Genomic DNA, 6,542 nt, shown 5'->3' on the forward strand with positions numbered 1-6,542 from the left:
CTCTGATGGGTGCCTCTTTAGATCTTCTGTCCATTTACTAATCAGGTTGAATGATTTCTTATTGCTGAGTTGTAAGTGGTTTTTAACGGTCTGGAGGCCAGACCGGTGTTTTGCAAATATTTTCTAGCTGTCTGTGGCGTCTCTATTCTCTTAACATTTCCTTTCCCAGAGCAAAAGTTTTTAATTGTAACAAAGTCATACCAGTATCGTCTTTCATGGTAGAAATTTGTCTTGTATGTACTTTAGTGTTGTATCTGCAAAGTAATGCCAAACCCAAAGTTACCTAAATATCTATCTCTTCTGTTATTTTACAAAAGTTTTACAGCTTTTTGATTTAAATTTAGGTCTAAAAATTGAATTAATAAAAGTAGAGAGTAGAGGCCGGGCACGGTGGCTCACACCTGTAATCCCAGCACTTTGGGAGGCCCAGGCAGGCAGATCATGAGGTCAGGAGACTGAGGGGATCCTGGCTAACACGGTGAAACCCCGTCTCTACTAAAAATACAAAAAAATTGCCGGGTGTGATGGCACACGCTTGTAGTCCCAGCTACTCAGGAGGCTGAGGCAGGAGAATCACTTGAACCCTGGAGGCAGAGGTCTCAGTGAGCAGAGATTGCGCCACTGTACTTCACCCTGGGTGAGAGAGCGAGACTCCATCTCAAAAGATAGTAGAGAGTAGAATGATTATTATGGGAGGCTGTGTTGCAGGGTAGAAAAATGGGAAGTTGTTCACAGGTGCAAAGATTCAGTTAAAGCAGGAGAAATACGCTTTTACATCTATTGCACAGCAGGATGACTATAGTCAATAATAATGTATGTATTGCATATTTCAAAATAACAAAAAGTAAATTTCAAATATCCAACCACAAAAAATAAAATGGAGGTGGATATATGGATATATTATGCTTGATGCAGTCATTCCTCATTTCATACACATATCCAAGTATCACATTGTACCCCATAAATGTATGCAATTATGGTTTGTCAATTTAAAAATATTACTAACTTAAAAATGTGTCCTTTGAGTTAATTTTTGAGGAACAAGGTCTGTGTGTGACTCAATTATTTTCTTGCATATACACCTATATACATACATGCAATGCATTCATCACTGTTTTTGAAAAAGCTATTCTTTCTCCATTGAATTGCCTTTACCTTTTTGTAAAAGATCAGCTGACTGTGTTTGTGGGCTCTTATTTCTGAGTTCTTTATTGTGTTCCATTTATCACTTTGCAAGTCCTTGAACTTTGTTCCTCTGATACAATGCTGTTGGCTATTCTGGTTAGTTTGCCTTTTTGTATAAACTTCCGAATTAGTTTTTCAATTTTCACACAATAATTTGTTCATGTTTTGACCGGAGTTGTATTGAATTTATAAATCACATTGAAGAGAACTGACATCTTAACAACACTGAGTCCTGTTTTGTGAACATGGATGTCTCTTCATTTATTTAGATCTTTAATTCCTTTAGACAGATTTAATAATTTTCTCATATAGACCCTGCCCATATTTTGCTAGATCATGTCTATTTTATTTTATTGATGCTGATGCAAATGGTATTGTGCTTTTAACTTCAAATTCTTGTTGTTCATTGCTGGATGTAGGAGAGCAATTGATTTTGTATACTAACCGTACATCATGCAACCTCACTATAACCCAGAAGGTTTGTTGGCTGATGCCTTCAGATTTTCTACATAAAAAAGCAAGCTATCAGTGAGCAAAGAATATTTTAATGCTCCCTTTCCAATCTTATATCTTTTATTTTCTTGTCTTATTGCATTAGCTAGAATTTTAGTATGATGTTCAATAGGAGCAGTGAGAGGAAATATACTTTTCTTGCTGCTTAGGCATATAGCATCCAGTTTTTCACATTACGTCTGATTTTGTCTGTAGGGTGTTCTTTCAGTAGATGTTCTTTATCAGTTGAGGAATTTCCCTTCTATTTCTAAATTGCCGAGAGTTTTTTTTTTTTTTTTTTTCCAGAATCTCGCTCTGTCACCCAGGCTGGAGTGCAGTGGTGCAATCTTGGCTAACTGCAAGCTCCACCTCCTGGTTTCATGCCATTCTCCTGTCTCAGTCCCCCAAGTAGCTGGAACTACAGGCGCCTGCCACCACGCCCGCCTAATTTTTTGTATTCTTAGCAGAGATGGGGTTTCATCATGTTAGCTAGGATTGTCTCGATCTTCTAACCTCGTGATCCACCCACCTCGGCCTCCCAAAGTGCTGGGATTACAGGTGTGAGCCACCGTGTCCGGCCTTGCTGAGAGTTTTAACCAACAATGGGCTTTGGATTCTGTAAAATACTTTCTTGATCTATTAATATAATCAAGTAACTCTTCTTCTTTTTTTTTTTTTGAGGTAGAGTCTTACTTTGTTGCCAGGCTGGGGTGCAGTGGAACGATCTCGGCTCACTGCAACCTCCGCCTCCTGGGTTGAATGATTCTCCTGCCTCAGCCTCTTGAGTATCTGGGACTACAGGTGTGCACCACCACACCCAGCTAATTTTTGTATTTTTAGTAGAGACGGGGTTTCACCATGTTGGCCAGGATGGTCTTGATCTCTTGACCTCGTGATCTGCCCACTTCAGCCTCCCAAAGTGCTGGGATTACAGGCTTGAGCCTCCGTTCCCAACCCACTAAATAACACATTCCCAAGTAATCCATAATTCAAAAGGAAAGTCTCAAGTGAAATAAAAAATACATAGAAGGCCAGGCCCGGTGGCTCAAGCCTGTAATCCCAGCACTTTGGGAGGCCGAGATGGGCAGATCACGAGGTCAGGAGATAGAGACCATCCTGGCTAACACGGTGAAACCCTGTCTCTACCAAAAAAATACAAAAAAACTAGCTGGGTGATGTGGCGGGCGCCTGTAGTCCCAGTTACTCGGGAGGCTGAGGCAGGAGAATGGCGTAAACCCGGGAGGCGGAGCTTGCAGTGAGCCAAAATCAGGCCACTACACTCCAGCTTGGGTGACAGAGCAAGACTCTGTCTCAAAAAAAAAAAAAAATACATAGAATGGGGTAAAAGTAAAAACACAGCATATAAAAATATATACGATGTAGCTAAAACACTGCCAAGAGGAAAATTTATAACACTAAATGACTATATTAAATAAAAAAGGGAAAAATTACTTAAGTTCTTACCTCAGGATACTAGAAAAAGTAGTGCAAAATAGACTCAAAGCAACTAGGAGGAAGAGTGTGATAGAGATCTAAATTAATACAATTGAAATAGAGAAATAATACAAAAATAAAAAAACAAAATCTTTCTTCTGAAAACTAACACAATTGATGAACCCTTAAGAAGACTGGCAGAGACAAAGAGAAAGAGAAACAGAGAAGGCAATGATTATAAATATTAGAAATAAAATAGTGAATATTACTACAGATTCATCAGCCATTATAAAGATAATAAGGAAATATTATGAACAACTAAGTTCATAAATTGAACAGGTTAATAAATATAAACTGATTTCTCAAAAACTATAAACTACCAAAACTCTACCAAAATGAAATAGACAATCTGAATAGTCCTGCAACTATTATAGAAATTGATGTTATAACAAAAATGTCCTCCAAAAATAAAAAGGTCCTTATGGTTTTAGTAGAGAATTCTATCAGTTTTTTAAGGAAGAATTAACACCAGGTTTTCATAAAATATTCCAGAAAATAACAAAAGGGGAAATATTTTATAACCCATCTTATAATAAAACTAGTATTAATCTGATACCAAAACCAGACAAAGGCAGCACACACAAAAAAGAGAGAAAATTGGCTGGGCGCGGTGGCTTGCACCTGTAATCCCAGCACTTTGGGAAGCCAAGGCAGGCGGATCATGAGGTCGGAGTTCGAAACCAGCCTGGTCAACATGACGAAACCCCATCTCTACTAAAAATACAAAAATTAGAAAGGGTCTGGTGGCAGGTGCCTGTAATCCCAGCTACTCAGGAGACTGAGGCAGGAGAATCACTTGAACCTGGGAGACAGAGGTTGCAGTGAGCCAAGATTGTGCCATTGCACTCCAGCCTGGGTGACAAGAGCAAGACTCCATCTCAAAAAAAAAAAAAAAAAAAAAGAGAGAAAGCTATAGACCAATATCTTTTATGAATGTAGTTATAAGCACACTCGACAAAATACTAGAAAACTGAATCCAACAATGTACGAAAGAATTCTACTCAATCACTAGGTGAAACTTATTCCATTTATGCAAGGTTGAGTCAACTTTAAAAAAATCAATCAACATCATCCACTATTCAAAGAGGCTAAAGAAAGAATATATCAGCTGACACCAAAAAAGAAACATTTGACAATTCACAGGACATATAGTGTTCATGTGTTGAAAGACTTAACATAGTAAACATATTAATTTTCTCCCAATTGATCAATATCTTTAATGCAATTCTTATCACAATCCTAGCAATGTTTTATACATTGCTGGGATTATACGTGTATATACGCATATGGTATTCTCAAACATACAGAATGGCACCTGCCCTAGAATAGCTAAGACTGACAAAGCAGAATAAAGTGAGAAACATCACTCTGCCTGATATTACCACTTACCACTTACTAAACAGTTACAGTAATCAGTAATGTGTGGCATTGATAGAGGACTAGACACACATCAATGTAACAGAACAGAGAACTCAGAAATAGACCCACACAAATATGTTCAACTAATTTTTGACAAAGGCAGAAAAGCAATTCAATGGAGCAACGAGAGTCCTTTCAAGAATGCTACTGAGCAATTGGGCACACAAATTGCAAGGCAAATGATGAACCTCAACCTATGTCTCACACCTTATACAAAAACTAACTCAAAAGGGATAAGAAATTTAAATGTAAAATATAAGACTATAAAACTTTTAGGAAAATATGTAACAGGACTTCTCTGTAAAGAATAGTCAGGCAGAGTCCTTAGACTTCACAATAACAGCACAGGCCATTAGGCAAAAGGCCCATTAATGAGACTTCATCCAAATTAAAAGCTTTTGCTGTGTGAAACCCACATGAATAGAGTAAAAAGACGAGCCATAGATGGAGAGAAAATATCTGCAAACCATGTATTCCACAAAGGACTAGTGTCTTGACTATACAAAGAACACTCAATGGTAAAAAGCATCCACGTAGAAAATGGGAAGAAGACTTAACAGGTATTTTGCCAAAGAGGATGATGTATGGTAAACAAGCTCATGATGAAATATTCAACATCATTAGCCATCAGGGAAATGCAAATTAAAACCACAAAGAGATGTCACTAAACACCTATTAGAGCAGAAAAAGTGATGACAAAACCAAGTGCCGGGAAAGGTGTGAGTATTGGGGCTACTTCAACATCGCAGGGTGTGATGTAGAAGAGCCATGCAGGAGTATAATCGGGCAGTTTCTTACAAAACTAAACATACAACTAAACTCAGCAATTACAACTCATGGTCACACAACATTTCACAAATGTATAATAGCTTTCTTCATAATAGTCAACAACTAGAAACAATCCAGATGTCCCTCAATGTGTGAATATCAATAAACTGTGGAACATTCATACCTTGAAATACTAGTCAGCAAAAAGCAGAAAGATTGCAGTAGGCAACTTCCAGGAAATTTTTCTGACTGAAAAACAATCATAGAAGGTTATACATAACATCTAATTATATAACATTCTTACAATGACAAAATTAGAGCTGGAATACAGGTAATGGCTGGCAGGGGTCAGGTGTGAGTGTGGAAGACAGCACTTAGGCAACCGTTTTTCTCAGTGACTATCAATTTGAACTCTCCATGTTTTCATCTAATAGAGAGAAATTATCTTTGTCACAAGTTTGTGAAGAGACAATGCAGATGCACCAAATAACAGTTCAGTCTCCTCTTTCTTTGTTTCCTTTCTATTACATTTCATTTCCAAAGTTGATTCTGAAAATGGAAGAACTCAGCATGTTTATTAAGACAACGATAATAACTACAGTATTACAATCATATCTTCCCTTGCACTGTACTTTTAACCTTTTAAAACTATTTTTAATCTACCATTCTATTTCATGCAACAATCTTTTGAGGGTAAAAGGCATAAGACAGGGAGTCAGTGTTGGTGCTATAAATGCATGCCATCTATTGTTTTAAAAGGACTTAGCATCTCCCCATAAAATAACTGCCTTTGAGGTTGATTTGAGATCACAAACAATACAATCTTTAAATGCTTTTGACTGATGAATTGTGGATGACATTCCTAGGTCTTCTGGTGAACAATCTATTAAAAAGGCATGCATTTTTGGGGTCCTTAGAGAAAACAGTCACAATGAGTCCCCATCTGTGATAGAACAGCCAGAACAATTGGAAATGACTCACATTGTTCACTCAGCTGCCTGTACCCCAAATTAGCTGGAATGGAACCCCACCTTATTTACAAGCAGGAGCTGCCCTTGGGCTAAACTTCCCATGGGACCAATGGCTACTTCTGCCCTGTAGGAAGGTTGCCCACAAGACACATCCCATGAATCCCCCTGGTTCTGCTGGCTTTCCCAGATAGCTCTGCGGCAGCTGCTATCCCA

This window comes from Trachypithecus francoisi, unplaced genomic scaffold (assembly GCF_009764315.1).
Source record: "Trachypithecus francoisi isolate TF-2019V2 unplaced genomic scaffold, Tfra_2.0 Lachesis_group4, whole genome shotgun sequence".
Lineage (NCBI taxonomy): Eukaryota > Metazoa > Chordata > Mammalia > Primates > Cercopithecidae > Trachypithecus > Trachypithecus francoisi.